Here is a 27,063-nt window from a genome sequence, read left to right on the forward strand (position 1 = left end):
CTTCAAATCACTATCCGAACAAGTCACACACAGCAAATCACTATCCGAACAAGTCACACACTTCAAATCACTATCCGAACAAGTCACACACTTCAAATCACTATCCGAACAAGTCACACACTTCAAATCACTGCCCAGAAAAGTCACAGACGTCAAATCACTGTCCGAACAAGTCACACACTTCAAATCACTATCCGAACAAGTCACAGACTTCAAATCACTGCCCAGAAAAGTCACAGACGTCAAATCACTGTCCGAACAAGTCACACACTTCAAATCACTATCCGAACAAGTCACACACTTCAAATCACTATCGGAACAAGTCACACACTTCAAATCACTACCAGAACAAGTCACAGACTTCAAATCACTGCCCAGAAAAGTCACAGACTTCAAATCACTATCCGAACAAGTCACAGACTTCAAATCACTATCCGAACAAGTCACACACAGCAAATCACTATCCGAACAAGTCACACACTTCAAATCACTATCCGAACAAGTCACACACTTCAAATCACTACCCGAACAAGTCACAGACTTTAAATCACTGCCCGGAAAAGTCACATACTTCAAATCACTATCCGAACAAGTCACAGACTTCAAATCACTGCCGAAACAAGTTACAAACTTCAAATCACTACCTGAACAAGTCACAGACTTCAAATCACTGCCCGAACAAGTCACAGACTTCAAATCACTACCTGAAAAAACAGTTCCCCCTCCCACCTCCCGAGCTTCTGCAAGGTGCACACGGTATGCCAGTAACCCCATTCTGGTGTGAAACTACAAAAATCTACACCCACTGCTCATTTTCCCCACTCGTAGAACCAACTTCGTCAGTTTCGTTAATCTCCTTCTTCCCTCCAGAGCTTCAAGACAACTGTGCAGTACTATCTCAGGTCACCCCCAACTACAACCATGGTCTCTAACTCAATTAACCCTCCTCAGGCCCACCTCTTACCCCGTTTCCATTTTTCCTTCCACTTTTGCGATTGCTCGTTTGCCTCCTGTGTCTCCCACTCCCCCCATTCTTCAACACCTCTCTTATTTCTGCAAGTCTCCCTCTATTTTGTCTCTCAATCCTGCTGTTGTTTTGCCCCCCTGCCTCCCTCCTCCCCCCCGAACCCCTCACCCCCTGACCCTCTTTCTACTGCTCTTTTCTTCTGCTACACCCTGGCCAATTCTCATTTCCAGCTCCTCCAAGAACCTCAACACTGTACAACAACAACAGGCATTTTAATGCCATTTTCCCTGCTAGAACGGGGGTTAGCCTTGCAGGCTCCATGACAATCTTCTCCATTTTTCCCTTTTTTCTGCATCTCCCCTTGTTAACCCCCTTGCCCGCATTTCTTCTTCCACCACCTTTGGCCAAGTCTTTCTCGGTCTTCCCCGTCCTCTACTTCCTTCTACATTCATTTCCATCACTCTTCTCAACCAGTCACTTTCATCCTTCCTCAACACATGACCAAACCATCTCAACCTGTTCCTCTTCACAGCATCAATCACAGGCTCTATTCCCATCATCTTTCGCAATTCATCATTTGTCTTCCTCTCTCTCAACGATACTCCACACATCCACCGAACCATTCGTATTTCTACCCTTTCCAGCCTTCGTTGCTGCTCTACGTTCATTACCCATGTCTCGCTCCCATAAATCATAACACTTCTCACACATGCAGCATACACCTTTCCCTTCAGCTTCAACGACACTCCCCTCTTCGTCAGCACGCCACTCAGTTCCCGAAACTTCTTCCATGCACATCTCACTCTAGCAACCGTCGCTGAGTCTGATCCTCCTTCTCCATTCAGCATGTCTCCGAGGTAGCAAAATGTTTTCACACCTTCCAGCTTCACGCCATCTCCAAGATCCAACTCAACATTTCCTCCATCTACAGCTCCCTCTGTGCACACCTTACACTTGAATGTAGCTGCCACACTGGTTAATGACCCTCTCAGACCACTACATTTTTGATGAACCCACTCAGCGGTCAGATGAACTCAGAACCTCAACAATGTATACAACAACAACTTTCGCAACACTGTATACTGTTTTGCAGTACTGTTTCGCAACACGCAACACTGTCGAACCTCAACACTGTATACAAACAAATAATTATGATGAAGTAATCTATAACAGAATGTTTGTCTGTCTGAGTGTCACCAATTTCCTTAGATATGGCCTAACGGATCTTCATCAAACTTTCAGAGGTTCATCAGTGAGTGCCAGGGAGTGTTTTATACAACAACAAAAAAATTAATTTGAAAATAAAAGTTGGATTTTTTTTTTGATAATACCATAATGCTTAAGCTGTTGTAGCTATGTGAAAGGTAATAATTAAATGATCCCTGACCCCATTCCTTAGTGGGTGTAGGGAAATATTTAGGCTCCCACAAAAAAAAAATTTGGATTTCTTCAAAATGTCAACATTATTAGAACTGCACCTGGCAAAACCGAGTACCGATGCTAGTTTGCTATAAATACCTCAAAATGACCAAATTGCTAAATTGGCTGAGTCCCAAAACACATAGTATACAAAGGGTAACTTATATTGCCATTAATGCAGCAGCTCGCTGTGGGATTGATAGATACAAACGTCCATTTAAATCACGGACAGACGCACTGTTTGCTTTTAACACTGACAGCCAAAGATGAACGATCGCCCTGCATATAAAAAGCATCTCCTTACAGTGCCAAGTGGCTGCTGCATGTGTGCAGTCACTACGGCCAAATGCTCTTGGCAAAACTTCATAAAGCAAAAACACCATCTTCCTCTTCTTTCTTCATTCCATCCCCTTCCCCTCCCTCGTCTCCTCCCCAATCTTTCCCAAACCACGATGATCCCCCCACATGCCGTCTCCCATGTCCTCCTCCTTCCCTTGTGTTCATCCTTTTCACAACATTTCCCACAAGGCACCGTGCCAGGTGACAGACGGCAGAACTGCCATCAGCTTGCATTGGCTAGCTGCCATCTTGTAACCCCCCCACCCCCTTCACAGATCAGCAGCAAATATTGCATATGTACCACCCACTGGTATTGTGAATGAACATTGAAAAAGGAGCACGGCCTGAGCTACACATTCGGTAGCTGGGGTGAAGAGTGGAAATGAGTGAAGAAAGGAAACATGGGAGGAAAGAGATCGTATGGGGACATATGACAGAAAAGGAAGTCAAAAAAGAGAAAAAGAAAAGGAAAGGAGGGAAATGATAATCTACAAAGAAAGGAGGAGGGAATGGGGTAGCGTCAAGAATCCCACAATTGATGGAGCTCCATAATAGAAAGGAAAACATAATAGAGAGGAGTTGATGTAAAACAAAAGAAAACCACTATCTGGAATTCCAAATGTCGGAAAATACATCAAATGTCTGAGGTTGGTTGTCCTTCAAATTTGAGGATGCTCAACTTGCGTATACGTATGTATGTATATGGACTCTTTGTTGACCCTAGAGTCCACTTCTTGAAAGGCAGGTCCTTCTATTCCGTGGTCAAATGAGACTATATGGCTGATTTTGATTTGGTGTTGGTTTTTTGTGACATCTTCTCTTCCATATGTTGTTGTCTATCGAAATCCAACATCCACACCACTTTTGATAACAGTATCAACTTTTTCTGTCGGCCACCTGTTTCTTCCTAATTTGTCATCATCAATCTTTCACAGGCAGAGGTTCTACTTGATGTCGTATTTGTACCTTTACTTTGCACCCACTTGTTAACGGAATCTGTCTTCTCCCAAAAAAAAGATACCACGGCCTGACCACCCAGATTGTTTTGGAATTTAGCATGGCATCAATGCTCAAAGTTTCAACCATTTGGAGACTGCACTGTTCGTGATTTCGTCGTTCCACCTGATGTTTAAGGGTGGAATCAAGATGTGTTTGCTTACATCTCTCAAGTTCCTTCACCTGTCTTTGATAGCGGGTCCATATTTCACTTCCATACGACAGCGAGCACAGTACGATTGCCTTGTATCGACCCGTTTAGGTTGCAGTTGGGTGCCCTGATTATTCCATATCCGACCTCAAGTCTTTCCAATGTACTGCTAGCTTTCTTGATTCTGGTTTGGATTTCTTGATCAACAACTGTGGTGTCGAAAACCACTCTCCAAGATGCGGGAATTGGGTCACAACAGTTAGCTCGGCACCGTTAATGTTAATAGTTCGATCGCACTTGTCTGCTGGTTTTGAAAGGCCGCTTGTCATAATTTGCAAGTCATCTTCGGTGTGCGCAACAAGTGCACAGTTGTCAGCAAGCAGTTGTTTTTAATCGACCCTTTTCCTCGACTTTTGTTCTTCCTTCAAGTCGACCAAGGTTAAATAATTTTCCAGTTGTTCTGAACTAAGGGTCACAATAAACATATCACTCCAGATTCCATTCCACAATCCCTGCATATGCCTCGTCACATGAGAGAGAGCCTCTCATGAAGTGTTCAAGCACATCTTGCATAATTGACATGCCTGGATGCAACGAAGTAAGGCATCATGAGTTTAACTGTCAGTAGGTGAAGAGGCCAATCATCTTCTCGTGCACGATCTACCCTTACATACAGCGTCGTTAATAAGTACTAGCTTTATGAAGACATCAACCCACATCTTTGCCTTGCGAATTATTGATGCCAGATCTTCCGAGCACAGTCAAGAGATGATCATGGCACTTTAGCTGCCCTTTCCCGACAACGTCTGTGAGTAGCCACCACCTCATCCACCATGCGCATTGCTCTCAAATTCATTGGAAACTTCTTTCCAGTTAGCATTTTGCCCACACCTCCAAATACAGATTCCAGGATCTGTACTAGGCCAGACTCTGCCATCAATATTCCAACAGCATCAACAAAACGTATCAGCATATGCATTCCACCTAATCCGGGAATCAGATGTGGGAATAGATCTGGATGGGCCCACTGGACCTCTACTGTAACCCTGTACAGTGGATGATCAGCTGTGAACAGTGTAAAATATTGTCCAGGTTATTTCGTTAATTTCTGTGCTTCGCACATGGCAGTCATGATGGTGTCAGGAAGTGCTGGTGGCATTTCAATAAGTGGTAGACAAGAGTTACGCCTAGGTCCCCTGTCGGTGAAGTGATGTGAGTTGACAAAGTGGAAGATGCAAGGCGGCCATCTTGGATTTTGACGTGGCGACCCAATTTTCAATAGCGTTCTCCCTTATGCGTAGATACACCCACACACCAGATTAGAAGTTGGTACTTCGCTTATTTTTCAAGATATTCCGCTCACAAGGTTCAGACATACATGGCGGCGGCCATCTTGAATTTTGACGTGGGTTGCACCCACACACCAAATTATAATTCGGTCCTTCGCTTACGCATGCACGCACGTACGCATGCACGCACGAACGGACGCATGCACGCACGGACGGACGCACGCAAACACGGACGGAGGGGGAAACCATAGTCCCCCTTTTGCTTCGCGGTGCGACGGGGGACAATAAACTGCTTTAGTTTTAGGCTCAGGAGATTTCCCTTGCTCATGACGCAAACATGTATTGTACCCATTGAACTCAGGACAGTCATCCACTCTTTACGACATGTCAGGAAAGTAAGGTTACTCTCACTAGCTCTCTGCTGTGACACAACCATACATATGGGTAAGGGTACTCAGCAGAGGAACTTGCTTCTTCAGAAACTGAGGTGGCATATCTGGCTGATTGTGGCCTTTGTATCTGACAATACCAAGCTCCTAATCCATTTGTCTTCTTAAGGGGTGGTATATGTATGTCCTGTTCTAGTTGGTGTTTTACTATAACATCTGGTTGAGTCATGAGATCTGCTAAGGAATGTGTTGCCAATTTACCATTCTGAGATGCTACATTATCTGCATCAAAATGGTCCACCACTGTCTGGGCTAGACCATCTTCAGCCTTTGAAATAGCTGTAAATTAGCCAAGGTGTAAATCTTGAATGTATGCAAATTAGCCACATGATGAAAACAATACATCGATTATGCAACCTCAAGCTTGTATATAGTGAACACCTGAGTGACATATACAATATCTAGCAGCCTGACAATACTTCAAGACTATTTAGATATTTGTTCAGGAAGAAATTTGGTATTTTGGCGGCCATTTTGTTTTATGCTAATTATCTCAAATTGCCCAATGCTGACAGAAGTCCATTAAAAATATTTTTCAAATTTGCGGTCTTGGCAAGCAAAATATACCAAAAAACAACAACTTAAGATGCCAAAACAAGGTTATAACCTGAAAACATGGTTTAGCTGCCAGACTATAGTGGAAGATCTGTTGCCAGCTGCCAGACTATTTTTCTGCCATTTTAAAATGGATTTTAAGGTGGTGTACTCACATTTTCCAAATGGGGTAGTCACGTATAATTCTTGTGGTGTCAGTCAAATAAGATAAAGCATTTGGCTGCAGGAAGAGTTGGTGCAAGGCCCTGTTTTGATGTTATTTCACATCTTCCGTATTGCTCATTGTGAACACAAATTTGCACTTATCATCGTGCTCGTTTAATAATGGTGGTCTCAGTGCCAAGAGGGCTTTGCAGGACGGCCTAGAGGTACGCAAAATCGCCTCGAAGCTTCCTACCCTGGGTTTGAATCCCGAGAAATCCCACGGTGTCATTTGTGAAGAGTAGCTGAGCTATCACCGGCATCCTGAACAAGCTCTAAATCCCAGCTCTAACCTACAGAGGGCACTGCACTGTACCTCACCCATGATGTTGCTATCCCGCAGCCTTGCGCTGCATACGAAACAAGTACCAAAAGAAGCTCATTCTTTCCTTTTTGGGGGTTTTCAGGCGTCTCACAAGGTTTTACTTATATACACTTGCCAGATAAAAGGGTATTGCATTTTTACCTCCACCACCGTAGGTGGATGGAGTTTATGTTTTCACCCCTGTCTGTTTGTTTGTCTGTCTGTTTGTTTGTTTGTGAACAAGATATGTCAAAAAGTTGTGGACGGATTCAGACGGAATTTGGCAGAAGGGTAGTGTATGTGAGAATGACGAAATGATTAGATTTCGGTGAAGATCCGGATTCGGCTACTAGAATTTTAAAAAGTGATTCGTCACGATTGGAGATAGGGCCAAAAACGATACATAGCAGGATATCTCAAAAAGTTAAGGATGGATTTGGACTAAATTTGGTGGAGATGTTGTGTGTGTGACAAGGACAAACATATTCGATTTTATTGACGATCTGAATATGGATTCGGATACGAGAATTATTTAATTTGTAAGTGATTCTTCACCATTGAGAGATCGGTCGAAAAGTGATATATAACATTATATCTAAAAAAGTTATGGACGAGTTATGACTAAACTTGGTGGACGCGTTTGTTAGGTGACAAGACCAAGCCGATCAGATTTTGGTTCAGGTCCGAATGCAGTTCCGGCCTATAAGTGGGATACAAAACATAAACTGTTCAGTCTGGCGGAGGTATGCGCTCCACCGAGTGACGTTCTAGTGGTTTGTTTGTATGTCTGTCCACACATAATGCGCTAACGGAGGCCACCAACGCCACCTGGTGGTAACCAGTATTACACGTTATCTTTTATTTACACACAAGTATGTACAATCAGAATGCGAGTTCGTCTATAAAGCAAATACGATATAAAAAAAACACAAAACAAGTCCCGGCGAGGGTCTGCAATGTCTGATTGCTCTTTGTAGTTCCATATATGCAAACCCAGCGCAAGCAAGTGTTGGGTCAGTTTCAGGTTTTCCAAACAGAGTAAGTGTATCCAACCCCTCCTTTTTGGTAAAATGCCACTTTGTCTACAATGTGGTTTCATTCAGCACCGTGACGCCAATGTTGTAACGAGCCACTGGTGGTGTTTACCTTTCAAGACAAGTAGGGTTGGTCGAGTCTTGTAGAATTTGACACAAAGACAAATTTCTACAAAGAGTTGCAACTACGGTCCGGCTGAAACAAGAGAGCGACGAGACATCTGAGAGACGCAAAGGAACGAGCCATCTCCCACCAGGTACAGCACACGTTATTGGATGGCAGAAGTTGTACATCAGGGTGGGTAGATCTCCAAGTTGGGCATCGACGTGTTTTGGAGGGAATAAATAGCCGCATTCACGTAAATTGAAAAGTGAAACTAAAATGTCCTCGGCTTCCTCGGAAACATGAACATCACTACAACACAACTACTGTGTGCCTAGAAATTAGTAGAAATGCTATCTGGACAACCTGACACAAGGTAACACTTGGACAAACGAGAACGTTTGTTCATTTATTCAGGTTCCAGTTTTCTTGTGTACTGTTTATGTTTTTTTCTGGTCCAAGAGACTTGCTTCCAAAGCTAAGGATACCATTCTGGATTACCTCGTGAAACTTGTTGATCGATACCTGCATTGTTAAACATTTTGAGGGTCCATTGTCCCATTTCTCATCGTGCGTATTTGTGTCTCGAGCACGTGCACTAGTCCAGGGAACGTGCTAAAAACACTCCATCTGTCACGTACCTGGTTCTGAAACGTGTTCTGGCTTTTTCTCTGATAAACCAATCATATGGGTGTTAACTCCTCCCTGCTCTACCTTTTTTTCCCCTAACCCACATCCCTTGCCCCTCACCCATGTTCCTCCATCTACCACCTGTACTGCTCTAGTACTTTTTTGTATTCCTTCACCACCGTCGTCCACAGCTCTCATTCCTCCCCCTTCTCAAACAGTATGGACCCTGAAACATTTGAGGACTCTGTTGAGAACACTTCATACATGCTGCTGCTCCTGGCCCAAGTATTGCGTGCTTAATAGAAATATCCTTTTCACAGAATGTTCGTGACACCTCCGTGTGTCTCACCTTGCACATCCTCGCTTCTACTCTCATAGGTCTGTCCACACATTGGTGGTGGTCAGGTGGTGTCACTGTTTACGTCAAGGACTCCATCCATACACCACAGCCCTCACTCTGCAACAAGCCACCATGGTATCGTCGTGAAGGACTCTTGCGAGTGCGTACATATAACCCAATTGGTGACCTTGCCAACCCCATATATCTCTGCAAATGTTATGCCTTCCCTCTAGACCTGGTAATGACACAAACTTTTCTTCCAACTTGTCCTGTTCCTCATCTTCCACACTCGGCTTCTGCAACCATATTCTTGTAAAGGTCCAAATATATCTAGGTATGTTAGAGTGATTGCCCTGAGCACAGCAAAACATTGGAAATTTTCTCATGGAATGGCAGGAACTGTAATCTGGCCTCTGTCTAAAACAAATAAATATAAAAATTTCTTCAGTATCCTTTGCATCTGATATTGCATGGACTCTGCCAGGGCAGATGATGGCCGGTAGGTGTTGTTTAAAAATTCTTACTCATCAATCGAAGCAATCATAGTCGATATTGTGCATAAATTACATACAGGGGGAGAGCATTCATTTACACCCGTGCATTTTTACATTAATTACAAGGTCATTGGTATATACAATGGACAAACACGTGCTTTATGGGGTTTGACCCTGCATGGGCTCCGCACATCATGAGCTAAGCCAGGGATTCAGATAAGAACACTATCATGCCATCCTGGAATCACATTGTATTAGAGAAAACAGGATTATTGCTTTCAGAAAATACTGCTTTCTCTCATAAACAGGTTTATCCCATCTTGTCTGCAGCTATCCTATCTATTCTCTTAACCTTGGAACAAAAAGTCTTCTTGCAAATCAGTTGCTATCAGGAAGCTTGCTTTCTCAACTTGGAAAGTGAACACCACCAAGGGCACCGGCGGGGTCGTGTAGCAAAGCGTGTGTGTGTGTGTGTGTGTGTGTGTGTGTGTGTGTGTGTTTCATCCTGCTCCTTCCTCAAAGACAAGGTGGAACCTTGTTAAGTCTGCTCCCCCTCCATCCCTTCTATCCCCTCCCTCACCAAAAAATTGGATTCCCTGCAGACAAGACCTCTTGTGGCATGGGAAAATGTCCGAATGAAATGGTCGCCTCCAAAGATTGTGTTCCCAACCCATCCGTCTGTGTCCACCTTACCCCGACCTCCAACTCCCTCTGCATCCCAGACACTGAGTTTTTTTTAAACCTGAGATGGAAGAGAACTTTTACCCAAGACGGTTTTGGATTCCATCGCAGTAATTCAACTTTGGATCTGTTGCTGCTTTTGGAGATGATATGAATAGAGGCCCCAAATCGTTTCAACAAGAGGTAAGGGCCATGTCTGTGTACATATCAAAGGCATTCAACACTGTGTGACACTCTGCTCTGTTCACCAAGCTTTCCGACTGCGACATCGAAGGCACCCTTCAATCCTGGCATGCCAAATTTCCCCATGCAAAAAATAAGCCTACAGTATAGCTTGCAATGGGATGCTTTCATCCCTCTCACAGTACAGGATGGAATGACCTGGACAACATCTTCAGCTCAGTTTTGTTATATATACATATATATATATATATATATATATATATACAACAACAACAACATGCATTTTAAAGGCCATTTTCCCTGCTAGAGCGGGGGTTAGCCTTGCGGTCCCCATGACAATCTTCTCCATTTTGCCCTATTTTCTGCATCTCTCCTTGTTAATCCCCTTGCCCGCATTTCTTCTTCCACCATCTTTAGCCAAGTCTTTCTCGGTCTTCCCCGTCTTCTACTTCCTTCTACATTCATTTCCATCACTCTTCTCAACCAGTCACTTTCATCCTTCCTCAACACATGACCAAACCATCTCAACCTGTTCCTCTTCACGGCATCAATCACAGGCTCTATTCCCATCATCTTTCGCAATTCATCATTTGTCTTCCTCTCTCTCAACGATACTCCGCACATCCGTCGAACCATTCGCATTTCCACCCTTTCCAACCTTCGTTGCTGCTCTACGTTCATTACCCATGTCTCGCTCCCATAAATCATAACACTTCTCACACATGCAGCAGACACCTTTCCCTTCAGTTTCAACGACACTCCCCTCATCATCAGCACGCCACTCAGTTCCCGAAACGTCTTCCATGCACATCTCACTCGAGCAACCGTTGCCGAGTCTGATCCACCTTCTCCATTCAGCATGTCTCCGAGGAAGCAAAATGTTTTCACACCTTCCAGCTTCACGCCGTCTCCAAGATCCAACTCAACATTTCCTCCATCTGCAGCTCCCTCTGTGCACACCTTACATTTGAATGTAGCTGCCACACTGGTTAATGACCCTCTCAGACCACTACATTTTTGATGAACCCACTCAGCGCACATTGTACACTGAATGGAGTTCACTCCAACACCCTTCCTACACACAGCACAGGGCCACTTCCCAGTTCTTTCCACCTCACCACATGCTTTACCACTTGCCATCACCTCCGTCTTTCCGATATTCACCTTCAGACCTTTTGTCTCCATACATTCCTTCCACGTGTTCATCTTTTCCTTCGGTCCATCCATACTTTCTGCAATCAATACCAGATCATCTGCATACAACAACTCCCACGGTAAACCCTCCTTTACGTTCTGAGCCAGCACCTCCATCACAGCTACAAATAGTAGTGGACTTAGTACCGACCCCTGATGCACTCCCACCTTCACCTCAAACTCACCACTGTTTCCGTCCTTCGTCCTTACAGCTGTGCATGCTCTTTTGTGCATTGCCATCACTACGCTGATCAACCATTCCTCCACTCCTAACTTCTTCCTCTTCTCCATGTACTTCTCCTGCAACTGCCTCACAATGAAAAACGCGTCTGTCGTTCCTCTTCCTGGCATGAATCCAAACTGCATTTCGTCGATCTTCACTTTCTTCCTTATCCTCCTCTCCAACACCCTTTCCAATACCTTCATTCCATGCTCCAATAACTTTATCGCTCAGTACGAGCCACACTCCAGAGGGTCACCTTTCCCCTTGTATAGAGGGACGAGGGTACTCAGTTCCCAATCCACTGGAATGCGGCCTTCTTTCACCACCAGATTACAGATCTCTGTCATTCTCTTCACACCCCAACTTCCTGCTGCCTTCAACATATCTCCCACAACTCCCGTCGGCCCTCCCACTTTTCTACCCTTCTTTGCTTTTATCGCTTCCTCAACTTCCTTCTCAGTTATCTTCTCTGCCGGTCCTAAAACTGGGTTACTCTCTATGTTGCCATCCCATTCATTCTCTGTATTCAACAGCATTTCCATATATCTTTTCCATCTTCCTTTAATTCCATCTGGGTCGACAACGATTTGTCCCGCTTCATCCTTCAAGCAACCCACCCCCATCACATCACACCTCTCTTTCGCTATCTGCTTTGCAATCCTGAATACTGCTTTCTGACCCTCTTCCGAATCCAAGCGTTCTCCGAACATTTTCCTACATGCCTCCTGCGCCTTTGCTACCTCTTTCTTTGCAGCCTTCCTGGCTGCCTTATAACTTTCATGCTCTGCTGTTTCTGCTCCCATACCCTTCGCCTTCTGCCACTCCTTGAACTTCTTCCTCTTCTCGTCAATCCTCTTTCCAACTTCATCATCCCACCACCATGTTTCCGAGTGCCTCGGTGGTCCTTTTGTCCATCCACATACCTCACCAACGGCTCCCAACAGACTAGCTTTCATGGACATCCACCCACTTTCAAGCTCAACCACATCATCCTCGACCCTACTCAGCCTCTCTTTTAATGCCTCCCTTACTGTCACCTCTTTCAACCTCCACACCTTCATTCTCGGTTGGTACTTCACCCGCCGAGCTCTCCTCGCATCTTTCACCCTTACGTCGCAGACAACCAAGTGGTGCTGTGAAACAGCCTCCTCCCCTGGGATCACCTTTGTGTCCCGGAGGTGCCCCCTATCTCGCCTTCGCAGCATCAGGTAGTCAACGGTCGTCGTCGACCCACCTGACGTGTATGTAACAAGCTTATTATCCTCTTTCTGGAACTGAGTATTACAAATCAACAAATCAGCTCCATCAGCAAACTCCAAAATCCTTTCACCTTCTCCATTTCTCACACCATAACCGTAACCCCCATGAACTCCGTCAAAACCATCCATACTACTTCCCACATGTCCATTTAGGTCTCCTCCAACCACAACAACTTCCTCATCTTTCACGTTTTCCATCAGCTTGTCTATCGCACACCAGAACTTGTCCTTCTCTTCATCGCTCCGACCAACCTGCGGAGCATATCCCGAGATGACGTTCACCAAGAGCTTTCCAATCATCATTTTCACCATCATCAACCTATCACTCACTCTTGTCACACTCACCACACTGTCTACAAACTCCTCAGAAAACAGGACACCAACACCATTCACGCCCTCCAGGCACCCTTGCCACACAAACTTGTATTTCTGTCCCTGCCTACCCTTCACCATTCTCACACCACTTCCCTTCCATCTCGTCTCTTGCACACAACATATGTCCACTCTTCTTCTGACCATTACTTCCACCACTTCTCCTGATCTCCCTGTCATTGTCCCTACATTCCATGTCCCAAACCTCAGAAACCGATCTCCACTTCGGGCTGTACCCTGCCCATATGCAGTTGCAATTGTCATGGTTCTCTTTTGAGGCAATGTTTTAATAGCCGGATGCCCTTCCTGACGCCAACCCTCTTAGTCGCCTCTTACGACATGCAGGGATACGGCGTACCTATTCTTATCCAGGGTAAACACTGGGATATGTATATATATATATATATATATATATATATATATATATATATATATATATATACACATATAAATATAGTCACGTGAAAAAGTAAGTACACCCCATGTATAGTTTTGACTTTTTCAACATATTTCAACATACAGCTATTTGATCTTAATTTCAACAATACTGATAGATAAAGGTGATATAATATAACAAATATCATGAAACGTTTACATTTTGTAGTCCATTGTATAATTTAAATAAACATAAATGCAAATTTCGCATGTGGAAAAGGTAAGTACACCCGTGGCTCCAATAGGTGGTATTGCCCTCTTTGGCAGAAACAACCTCAAGTAGGCGTTTCTTATAACTGTCTATGAGTCTCTGACATCGACTGGGAGAAATTTTTGCCCACTCCTCCATGCAGAATTCTTTCAGCTGTGCGATGTTTGAGGGGTTTCTTGCATGCACAGCTCGTTTCAAATCCCCCCACAACATCTCGATGGGATTTAGATCCGGGCTTTGACTTGACCATTCCAGAACCCTCCATTTCTTTCTTTTCAGCCATTCATTGGTGGATTTACTGGTATGTTTAGGGTCATTGTCGTGTTGCAAGGTCCACCTTCGGTTGAGCTCCAACTCTCCGACAGATGGCTTCACATTATCCTCAAACACCCTCTGGTACAATGAAGAATTCATGGTGGATTATATGATGGTGAGCCCTCCAGGCCCTGATGCAGCAAAGCTGCCCCAAACCATAATATTTCCACCACCATGCTTTAAAGTTGGTATCAGGTTCTTGTGGTCAAATGCTGTCTTTGGTTTTCGCCAAACATGTCTTCTGGTACTGTGGCCAAATAGCTCTACCTTTGACTCATCTGTCCAGAGTACATTGTTCCGGAAGTGCTGGTCTTTGCCTAGGTGTTCATTGGCAAACTTTAGTCTTGCCCTGATGTTCTTTCTGGACAGCAAAGGTTTCCTCCTGGCACACCTCCCATGAATGAATGAATGAATGAATGATCGTTTTAAGGCCATTTTTCCCCGCTAGAGCGCGGGTTAGCCTTGCGGGCCCCATGACAATCATGGTTCCCTGTTTGAGGCAATGTTTTTATGGCCGGATGCCCTTCCTGACGCAAACCCTTGGTCACGCTCTTACGATGCGCATGGATACCGTGTACCTATTCTAAATCGGGGTACACACCGTGATCATTCATCCCAGCAAGCTGGTACTCAATTTGCCGACCTCGGAAGGATGACAGGCTGAGTCAACCTCCCTGGCGTTAATTCAGCGATCGACCGGGATTCAAACCCAGGATCCTAGGATCCCAAGCCGGCACCCTAACCACGAAGCCAACACCAGGCAACACCTCCCATGTAGATCAAATTTGTGCAGCGTCTTTCTAATGGTAGACTCGTGCACTTTGACATCAACAGTGGCAAGAGCTACCTGTAGGTTCCGTGATGACATTCTGGGGTTCTTAGAGACTTCTTTCAGCATCTTGCGGTCTGCTCTCGGGCTGAACTTGCTGGGGCGGCCTGGCCTGAACAAGTTGGCAGTTGTTTGGAATCTTCTCCACTTGTAGATGATGTTCCAGACAGTCGAATGATTGATTTCAAATTGTTTGGAGATCTTTTTAAATCCCTTCCCAGACTCGTAGGCATGTATAACCTTCTTTCTGAAGGCCTCAGAGAGCTCTTTTGATCTAGGCATGGTGACGCCACACACTTCAACAACAAAGAGCAAAAAAAACTATATGTCTGAGGTTTAAATAAGACAGGTTCCTCCAAGATCCTCTCTGACGATGTTCTAATCATTTGCACCTGAGCTGGTGCACCTGATTCTAATTTTAGGTATTTGAAGTAGTGATAAATGTCGGGGTGTACTTCCTTTTTCCACATGCGAAATTTGCATTTATGTTTATTGAAATTTTACAATGGACTACAAAATGTAAAAGTTTCATGATATTTGTTATATTACATCACCTTTATCTCTCAATATTGTTGAAATGAAGATCAAATAGCTGTATGTTGAAATATGTTTTAAAAAGGTCAAAACTTTACATGGGGTGTACTTACTTTTTCACATGACTGTACATATACGTACATATACACACACGAGGGTAAATCAAAAAGTAAAGGCAATATGTGTGTAAAACTAACACCCAATAAATTGCCTTTACTTTTTGATTTACTCTCATGTATATATACAATTTCAAAACACACCTGGTCAGAAGTGTGCCTCACTGACCAGGTCCTCAACATCATCCCGTTTCGGCCCTTCAACCTCCATACGGTCAGCTAGGTGGGCCAGCAGGGGTACATATGCCTCCACATGCAGCATCCACACCTGGATGCATACATACACCCACCCCCAGCCAGTGAGAACACAGACTACAACAAAACGCCTCCACTCCCAGAATCCACAGCCCCTCATCCACTCACTCACACACCAAAAAAAAACAACAACAAAAAACAACCGAGCACCTACCCTTACAACATGCACCACTCAACAACATATATATATACACATATACACACATACACAGGGTGTTTCAAAACAAGTGACACAACCTTAAACGTGCATTTAAAAAGAAAGAAACCTCAGGAACGTGAATCAAACATTCCTTGAAAGCTTATGACATGGTATTTTCTACCACTGATTGCTACTGCTGGAGTTGGTGAGAGCCCAAGGTCTGAAATTGGCATTCACGCAAAATCCTTGAAATTGACGTTCTCGATGCGTGCCCCTCACATGTGCCTCGATGTGTGTGTTCAGACAAGAATTGATCCTGACTCCAAAGTTCTGTCCAACTTTCCTGTATGTCTCAGGTGGTTCTGCCCCAAAGAAAATGTTGTTGTGGTTGTTGTTGGAACCGTTCAAGTGGAAATGGGCTTCATCACTGAACCACATCAGGTTGATACAGTTTGGGTATCGCTCCATCCTGTCGCTGAGCCAATTGCACATATCAAGTCTCCTTCTCATGTCATCTTGACTCATTTTATGCCTAATAGAGATAATGTATGGGCAAAGCTTCAGTTCCTTAGTGAGGATACACCACACTGAGGTTGGTTTGATGCCCAGCTCCTGGGAGCGCCGGCGGTGGGACTTCTTGGGACTGTCCACTGCAGAAACCCGCACGGCGTCGATGTTGGCTTGGCTCTTGGTTACTGATGCTGGCCTGCCACTGTTGCCCTTGCTCTGGCTGTGCATTGTATCATTGTGCTCAAAATGTTTCACAATATGTTGAATGGCACAATTTGTGGGTCCATCACGTGTTCTGAGGTCACATTCCCGGCAGAACCTCCAGCGGGTGTCTACATACGATTTAGCCTCAGACAACAGAGCCACCACTTTTGTCTTCTGCTCCACTGTCAATGGTGTAGTTGAGCTACGGAGCTAGAAATCCCAAGAAAAAAAACCACGATAACACCAAACGCTGAAAAGGAAAACAGTACAGGTCAAACTACAAAGATATGGCAGGAAGTCAAAGTTGAAATCAACATTTTTGAAACTGTGTGTGCGTGCGTGCGTGCGTGCGTGCGTGCGTGCGTGTGTGTGTGTATATACATAGTCACGTTAAAAAGTAAATACACCCCTACATTTATCACTACTTCAAATACCTAAAATTAGAATCAGGTGCACCAGCTCAGGTGCAAATGATTAGAACATCGTGAGAGAGGATCTTGGAGGAACCTGTCTTATTTAAACCTCAGACATTTAGTTTGGTTTGCTCTTTGTTGTTGAAGTGTGCGGCGTCACCATGCCTAGATCAAAAGAGCTCTCTGAGGCCTTCAGAAAGATGGTTATAGATGTCTACGAGTCTGGGAAGGGATTTAAAAAGATCTCCAAACAATTTGAAATCAACCATTTGACTGTCCGGAAGATCATCTACAAGTGATCAACTATAATTTGTAGAAATTTGGGCCAAGAGGTCAAAGGTCAAAGTCTGTAATAGGTCTATAACTTGTGAATGGCTAAAGGGATCCAATTCTAACTTGGGACCAATATGTATAATGATGTAAAGATTAACGGATTATATTTTGGGGTCCCGAAGTCAAAGGTTACGTCAGGTAAAAATGTGATAACTTGTGAACAGCTGAAGAGATTTAAATTAAAACTTGGTACATGTATGTATAATGATATAAACATGAACTGATTACATTTTGGGGTCAAGAGGTCAAAGGTCAGAGGTCATGTCAGGTAATGTAATAATGTGGTTCGGAGACATATCAGTCGATGTCATGACGTCGAAGAGTGTCGTTCTAGTTATATGAGTTTTAATGACCATGTTTATTTATTTGGTAGGCCATGATTGTGGGCGGTCGACCTCTGCGCGTAGGCCACGATCGTGGCCCGACGCGCTTCATGGGTTGATATTAAAGTTTTTTTTTATCATCCAAGTAACTTCTGTTGTTCGAGTACAGCTGCATGTAATAATGAAATTGACAGTTACTTGTTTATTAAAAATTTACACTGACCATAAACACCCGTAGGGAGGGGCATGGGGGCGTAAGGAGGAGAAGGGGAGGGGGGGGGGGTCATTTAGTTGGAGATAGCCATCCCAACTCAGAAAATTCCCATGCACACCCTGAGTACAACCACCAAGTTTTAACTCATTTCTTCCCACAAACTCGAGAGTTCAAAAACACGACACCCCATGAAATGCATGTCAATGGAAATAAAATATTGATTTTAAAGATCGCTAAAAAGAATTCTGGAACTTTATCGCTATTGAAGCAGTTTTGAACAGCATCTTTTTAACATGTCCGAGTACTGCAAAACTGGAGGTTCTTGGAAGTGACAAGAAGCGATTTGTGTTCTACAGTGTTCAAGTGAATGAATGAATGAATGATCGTTTTAAGGCCATTTTCCCTGCTAAAGCGGGGGGTTAGCCTTGCGGGCCCCATGGCAATCATCGTTCTCTGTTTGAGGCAATGTTTTATGGCCGGATGCCCTTCCTGACGCCAACCCTTAGTCGCCTCTTACGATGCGCAGGGTGTACCTATTCTAAGCCGGGGTACACACCGGGATCATTCATCCCAGCAAGCTGGTACTCAATTTGCCGACCTCGGAAAGATGACAGGCTGAGTCAACCCCGCTGGCGTTAATTCAGCGATCGACCGGGATTCGAACCCAGGATCCTAGGATCCCAAGCCGGCACCCTAACCGCTAAGCCAACACCAGGGATCAAGTATATGATTCAATTTAAATAAAATAAAGACTGTGAAGGTCATGTAAAAATATTAATTCTGGAATTTACTGCCATTGACGCAGTGTTGATTACACCACCTTATCTGACATGTTACATTAGTTTCGTGCCCGTTGTTTGTGTCCTTTATGACGTCCTTAAAAACAGCACGTTTCTTGTTTGCAATGATTTTGAATTCCGTTTGACTGACAGACAGGCAGACAGATGCTTTTATTCCTATAGGATCCACCAGGTACCAGATCCTACAGGAATTATCTTCACATATGAATACTTGGAAGAAGATGCTTTTATTTGGTGCCTTGGTTTGTTTAGGAACAGCACTGGAGAGGAGTCGTAATGATGTTGACAGTAAAAATTGCAACACATGCTTCGTGGGATTGGATATGATATGTGCCCAGAACGGCTGTTGAAAGGCCTGTGACCTGCCATTGCTCTTGCTATCCATTCGGAGGTCAGATTTCATTAGTTTTGCAACTGTGGCTTAATACTTGCCAAAGGCAACGAGCGATCATCTAGATTTAGTGGGACGCATCGACGTGATTGCACACATTGTTGTAATCACATAGTTTTCTCACATTATTTTTTTGAAAACCCATGCATACAATCACGTTTTTTTTTTTTTTTTTTTTTTTTTTTTTTTATACAAGATCGAGGCTCGTGAAAGAGCGAACATTAATCACACAGAAAGACAAACAGACACACAAAACAAATAACATCGGGAGCGGTAGACAAGATGGGGAGAGAGGGGGAAGGACACAAACACAACATTTGAGAGCAGGGACCGAGAGACATGGAGACATCGAGAGAACTGTGGGAGGGAGAGGGCTTTGGGGGGGAGGCATGGGAAGGAGGGGGGGGGTGGGAGAGGTATAAAACATATGGACACTGCCAAGACTTCCAGGAAAGAAGTTGGAATTTCAAACAAGGTGGATCTGGGGTGAATTAGTGAGGGTAGAAAAGATCAAGGTTTTGGATGGGGGAAGATAAGAGATGGTGGTGAACAGCTGTTTTGAAGACCTGGAGGGAGGAGTGTGATTGAAGTGAGTGTGGGAGTTTGTTCCAGAGGCGGGAGAAAAGAGGAATGAAAGAGTGAAGGTGAGCAGAGAGCCGAGATTTCGGCAGTTTAACCATCATAGGGTGGCTGGCAGATCTTGTGCGACCTGTAGGAATATTTGGGGGACAGAGCACAGAGAGAGCTGGGGGAGCAAGGCCGGAGAGGAGTCGGTAGAAGACAGAAAGACCACCTACCTGCCTGCGGTGAGTGAGTGAAAGGCCCCCAGAGATAGCTTCATCGTGGGAGATTCCAATGATTCTGAAATGTTTTGTTTTGCTTCCTTAAAAGCGTGCATCGTGGTTTGTAAAGACTAAATGTTTTTTTTTTTTTGTCAATTGATGGGGGTGGCGGCTTTAGATGTTTCATGGAATGTTTGCGATCAGAAAAACCTTCCTTCTTCAATTTCCTTCTATCTTACTGATAAATCTTCTGTTTCTCCAGCTTTCATTTTCTTTCTTTTTAATGGCTGAGGAAGCACAGGCTTTTTATAGTTGATAACAAACATATTTGATAACATGATACAAAGAGCTCAGGAATTTTGCGATGATTAAGCTTTGTTGACGCTGGCTTCAGAGAACGAATGAAGATGTGACGATCACATAAAATTATTTTTGCAAAAAAAGAAAGAGGAAAAATTTGTTATTTGTTTCTTAGTACAGGCAGTCCCCGGGTTACGAACGCCCGACTTACGAACGCCCGTACTTACGAACCGACCTCCGTAAAGCCTATTATTTAAATAAATAAATAAATAAATAAATCTTTTTTTTTTTGGGTTGTATACAGAATCGAGGCTCGTGAAAGAGCTAACATTTATCACACAGAAAAAAAATCAAACAGACACACAAAGTATACAAGAAGGGGAGCGGTAGACAGAAATATGAGAAAAGCTCTGTTCAAGCCACCCTTGATGTTTACTTTAAGAAAATTGACCAGCACCAGGTCCATCCTCTCCAGCACCAGGTCAATCCTCTCCAACACCAGGCCCATCCTCTCCAACACCATGCCCATCATCTCGGAGAGATATATCAAGGTATGAGCGTTTCATGGTTTGCAAGACATCAATTGGAACGAGAGTAGGTGTTAACCTTTAATCATTATCTTTTCTTTTCTATCTAAACAGTTTAAGAAATGTTTCTTTCATGTTTTTTATACCTATAGATGTTTTAGGTAAAATACATACTATATACTAAGACAAACACTTGACTAATTGACACTAGATGTGAACCGTACGTAACTGTTCCGACTTACATACAAATTCGACTTACAGAAAGACTTAAAAACGGAACTCGTTCGTAACCCGGGGACTGCCTGTTCATGTATATGAATTGTTTCTTGGTTAAGTACATGGCTGAGCTTTGGGTTTTGAAGGAAATATTATGTACTTTTGCATCAATGTTTTAGTATTATGAGAGCTCAGAGCTCCTCTTGTGAGACAGAGCTTTGTCATTTTGTTGCTTCTTAAGTTACTCTACATTCTGGTGGCTGTCATGGTAGTCAAGAGGTGTGCACACTCACTCACCTCTGAACTATCTAGTCTTGGTTTGAATGTCAATCCGGGTAGAAACTGTCATCGTTGTGTTTTGCAGGCAGGGCGAGGCAACAATGTGTCTGCCGTTGCTCGGATGGACGTGAGACAGGGCGTCCAGTTTACCGGCATTAGTTGGTGGACGGTAAAATATCCCACAGTGTGTGTTTTTAACAGGGCTCGCGGTGGAGCTGCCACACACATCTCACACATGGACATGCAGATAAATACAGGAGACACAATACAGGAATGCTGGACGAAACTAATACAGCCACTGAGCATGAGGGGAGTGCAATCACTTCCCGGGGTACTCTGGATATCAGCAATGTCACAATAATGGCACCGCTTTTCTCACCGCACAAGCGGGACATTTCTCAAGGTGGAAATTCTTCCTCCCGGATGATACCAACCAATGGGGATTGTCCGTGCTCTATTGTTTCAAATGCTGAGTGTCAAGCAAGGAAGCAGCACGTACCATTTTTCAAGTCTTTGGTATGACTCGGCCCGGGTTTGAAAAGCTGACCTCCCAGACCTGGAGCCGAAGCTCTAACTATTATGCCACTGAGTCTAGTCTTTCTTGAATAGTAGGCAATTTATCTCTAGGCATCCTGGAACTAATTGCTAATTCCTGGCTGAATGTACCTGGGGTAGTGTATCATCGGGACAGCAGCAGCTCAGTAATGATGCAACTAGCCAGCTGAAGTCAGAATGTAATCCCATTCGACAACAACCGCAATAACGATAACAACAACAGCAGATTACCCAAAACTTGCGCATTATTCGACAGGAATCATGTAGAAATTCAGTATAACATTTGTCTTGCACAATCTTGTACAAAAAGAGCATTTCCCGATGAAATTGTTCCGATGATCCAGGCAAACATTTTATTTTTTAAACAAGATCGAGGCTCGTGTTGGAGCGAGGGTGTGAACTGCTTGGGGTGCAGCGTGGCAACAGTTGGCCACAATAAGCAAGGGAATGAACAAACAGGAAAAGATCTCCTGCATGTCCCAAGCCGATTGACCCATGCCCGTATTGTTTTCGAATGTTTTATAACCGTCACGTTTTGATGAATCATTGATATCATATGTGGCATTAAAAACAATTGCTAAACGTATAATATCATGCATGTTATTCTGATGCTTTGTTATGACAGTCACATAAACTTCAACTCTTGCTCAAATAATCCAGTCGTGTCGTAGTTGTTTTAAGATTTCTTTCTTTTTTTGTTCCTATTAACAAAGCTCGTCTGGTATCAATAGATATACATAAACGATATGCCGATGCTGAAATTGCTGAGACAGGTATGAGACGTTTCTATAAAGGTAAAAAAAAAACCGTTTCTTGATAATTAAACGTAATCGGACCCCGGTTGCTCCAAATTCGGATAATTTAACCACAGGATAAAACCTATCCTGAGGTTAAAATTCTTATCCGATGGTTAACTAAGCGAACATTCATCATCAAGTGAGGAAGCAGTACCATTTTAAAGTATTTTGTATGACTTGTATGAAGTAGATTTGCACCTGCAGATTTGTTTGACTTCACCAGGGTAGGAACTTCCAGGCCACCCTGTATGGAAAACTTTGGAAATTTTATCCACACGATAAGTAATTTATCCACAGGATAGTGCTTATCCGAGCTTTGAGCAACTGGGTGCAGGCCAACAATTGCAACAACTGGTATTTTGGGAATTTAACAGAAAAATAAATCATGTATTCTCTTTTAATTACCGTTTAGACGGCACTTTAATTGGTGGAATTTTTAGTTTTATCTTCATGTCCATTGTTGGGATTATTAATTTGAAGTGTATTTCTAGAGGGAACTAGCACAGCATTCGGTAGAGCTCATACCATTATTATTATTATTATTATACTCGGTGGAGCTCATCATTGGTGGAGACCAGGCTGTTTACATTTTGTAGCCCACTGATAGGCCAAGATCTACATCCAGAAGTGAACCAAAACCTAATCGGCATGTTCTTATCACCTACCAAACTCATCCACCAAGTTTTGTCCGAATCTGTCCATAACTTTTTGAGATATCCTGCTATATATCGTTTTTGACGCAATCCTTCAATGGTGAAGAATGACTTAAAATATCTCGTATCTAGATCCAGATCCGGATCTTCACCAAAATCGAAATAATTCGTCCTTGTCACACACCCAACCTGCTCACAAAGTTTTGCACGAATCCGTCCACAACTTTATGAGACACCTGCTCACAAACAGACAGACAAACAAACAAGCAAACAGGGGTGAATACTTAACCGCGATTCAGTGGCAGAGGTAACAATGTAGGTCTAGGCCTAGGTTCTTAGCATGACAGCGCCACTGGTATTAAAATTAAAATAAACTTTGCCTATAAAGCAATTTTGAGTAAAAAAGTGGAAATTCCTGAATTGACAGAACTCGGACTGTCCCTTGCTCTCCATTATCTGGCCATCTCTTTCAATCATTGTCAAAGTACTTCACGAATGCCTTATAATGTTATTGGCCCACATGTAATATATCAAAGGCCCATTATCCTGAGAGGCTGTAAAAGAGAAAGTTCATTCATTTTGTATGCCGCTGGTTGCATCATTGCTGTTATCGCAGCTCTGCCACTGAAGCAGTGCCCTCTGTCGGTCAGCGCAGGAATTTGTAATTTGTTCATTGTGCCGGTAATAGTTCACCTACTATTCACGAAAGACACTGTGGGATCTTTAACGTCCACTAACTAATGCCTGCAGATGGGACGCTGAGTTTAACATTCATCTGTGGGACGGCACACACATTGATACATCACCCTACTAGGATGGCAGATTTATAGCTGGGCCGCGATTCAAACCCAGGCCATACCACTCAGAGCCGAGTCTGCATACCTCTCAGCTATCCTGCCAACCAAGAGGAAAGTAACACCACTGTAGTTTAGACTTCCTGTTTACCTCAAAAGTTTGGTAATTGATCAATTCTTTCAAGTAGTTTTAACAATCCAGAAGCAAATTCCTGAAAACCAGTTTAGAGAAGATGCCAATGACGTCATCAGCGGGGGTGAAAAATTTTACAGAGGTGTTTCTTGTTAACACAGGATTGGAATTTTCTCAGATTCATGTAAGAGGGATTTTCAAGTGTTTGAAAAGAATAGGTCACAGCACCCATTCACCCAATGAGAACAGAGCAAGATTCAAATGATTGGTAAGTGCAAATGCCACAACCATCCACAAAACATCACCATTGGCTTAGAAACATGTCAATGTATTTCTCAGTGGGTTTATTCTTGCTCAAGAGTGCAAAGCTGCTGCTATGTTCAAACACCCACAAAGCCACTGCGGTTATACATGGAGTTGCAAAAGTAGTGTTTGCCATGGGAATGGAATGAACACACCTCAAGGAAAAGACGAGAAAATAATTTGGCAAAACAATAATAAATAAGCCAATGGCTCAGGATTTTGTCACTCACTGTGTTCCTCTGTACTTTCCACCTCGGTCATCGTTTATGTGTGTGTATGTATATATATATATATATATATTTGGGTTCATGAATGACGAGTAAAAAAACGGCGAATGGCAAACAATGAACCAATAAATTCCACACTCCTGTGCCACCTTCAGTCAAACGTCAGGCATTGACACAGCAGTTTGTGAAGGACGAGCACAAAAAAACGTACCAAGTCTGAATGTTGCTCTATCGAATCAATGGCGAAATTGCAAATGGGGAATCTGCAAATGTCACGGATGGAAACCCTTACGTCATTTCCTCATTCTGCTTTAAACTCAATATTATATATATTTCACTCTATATTTTCATTCTAATCATTATTTTGATTCCAAACAGCATCATTCATCACAAAATCACAAATGAATACTATTGTGTTAATAGATCAAAATATAATGTAAAATCACGATTGTATTGAGATATCAAACCAGCGAACCGTTATCATCTGTTCACTTCTGGATTTGGGAGCAAGGTCCGTGTCGATCGCATTCCAAAATCATAATTGTATTGAGGGATTTCTGAAACCTCCCACCTACCTTACGATGCCCGCTGGGACCCCAAAACATTCCACAGAAGGTTATTATATTTCCTTTTAGTAAAATATGCAACTGTTATGGTTACTAAATGCTGACCCCTGTCATGTGACCAGATCCTTACCTCTGATTGGTGCACGTTTGTGGGGCTGTTCCAGACAGCATTGCCCTACAGGCTACGGGGTAAAAATTCTCAGATCCCGATCCAGATCTTCACCCAAATCTAATTAATTCATCCTTGTCACACACCCAACCTAGAGATATCCTGCTCGCAGACAGACAAACAGACAAACCAGGGTGAATAAGACTCAAAACAGGTCAGGAGGTAGAATTCGCAGTAATTGCTTCATTATATAAAAGAAAAAGCAGTATATTCCCGTTCATCCTCCCCTCCTTCCAAGAGCCACACATGATGGTAATGGAAATTCCAATTGGTGTTTTACTCAAGGTATATATCCGTCTTCCGAGTTGGTTAGAAAAGGTCTTCCTGTGAAAACTACGTTGTGGGCGCAGCTTCATACAGCTACAGCTGGGTACCCACATGTGTCCAAAAGCAATTGTTTTTTTAGTTTTTAATCAGCCAAAAAAGGGCATTAGACAGATTTTTATCTGCTCACACATGTTCAATGCAAAAGCAAGGCCATGCCAGCCAGGGCTCCCGTGTAAATTAAATATACGGTATACAAATACACTTTGTCTTTATGTTTTATTCTCATTTTACGTTACTAAAGAACGCAATATTTTTATTTTAGTAAATAATGTATTTATAAAGTATAGAACCTGTTTTCTTTTGGATATCTCTGGTTTAGAACATACTGTACTTATATTTCCAATGTGGATTTAATTTAAGCTCAATTTTTGTTCCACTTGTTGTGGAAAAACATTTTACTTTGACATCCCTCTGCTGATAGCAATACAGAGAACACAGCTGTGACATTCAGGCATTCAGACCTGACTTTATTATCGTACTCGCGGCCCCCTTTATAACAGTGGCAGATTATGTGGCGAAAGTTGCAGGTTTGAAAGCAGGTGCAAAGAAACCAGGCGATCTAGGCAAAATGAGGTTGTAATACTTTATAGCAAGAACAATAAAAACTCTGTTTAAAAAATAATAATAAAAGAAAACAAATGGAGAAAAGCTTCAGAGAAACACGACGTGTTTACATCTAATGAAATAGTCGTGTCTATTTATCTGCAATTGACTTCTTGCATAATCGGTACGAGATGTCTGAGGATATGTATATATATATATATATATATATATATATATATATATATATATATATATATATATATACATATATATATATATATATATATATATATATATATATATATATATATATATATATATACATATATATATATATACTGAACAGCAATAGAAACGTCACTTCATAAAAATAATTCCTGAACATTTCCCATAGAAATATCAATGCATTTCGTTTAGATATCTCGTTATTTACATTAGTCTGTATCTAAATTTAATCCTAACTACCGACAGTGGTGCACACGTGGATAAAAACAGGTCACCAAAACGCAGGCAAAAAAATGACCATGGTACAAAGTCGTGCATGATTCCCATGAAAATCAAAATGCACGTGCGTCTCCTTGTGACTTTCCCTAAAAAAGGCACCCCAAAACGTGTGTTCATCATTCGTGTTTCGATGCCAGCGCCATGCCCAGACATACGAGGATTCAGAGAGACTAGGCTATTGGA

At 42.9% G+C, this 27,063-nt stretch overlaps 1 protein-coding gene across 5 annotated transcripts in view; it reads right to left on the minus strand.

Moving 5' to 3' along the window:
• Positions 1-27,063, minus strand: part of LOC137434937 (RAC-alpha serine/threonine-protein kinase) — a 184,658-nt gene that overhangs the window by 91,947 nt on the left and 65,648 nt on the right. The window contains exon 1 of one of the 5 annotated variants that reach the window (XM_078784911.1): positions 25,468-25,611. The exons of the other annotated variants lie outside the window; for them this stretch is intronic. The gene's annotated coding sequence lies outside the window, so the exon portion shown is untranslated. Of the gene's footprint in view, positions 1-25,467; positions 25,612-27,063 lie in introns of those variants that run through there. 5 annotated transcript variants of the gene reach the window in all.

The sequence above is a fragment of the Myxine glutinosa genome, chromosome 9 (genome assembly GCF_964187855.1).
Source record: "Myxine glutinosa chromosome 9, kmMyxGlut1.1, whole genome shotgun sequence".
NCBI lineage: Eukaryota > Metazoa > Chordata > Myxini > Myxiniformes > Myxinidae > Myxine > Myxine glutinosa.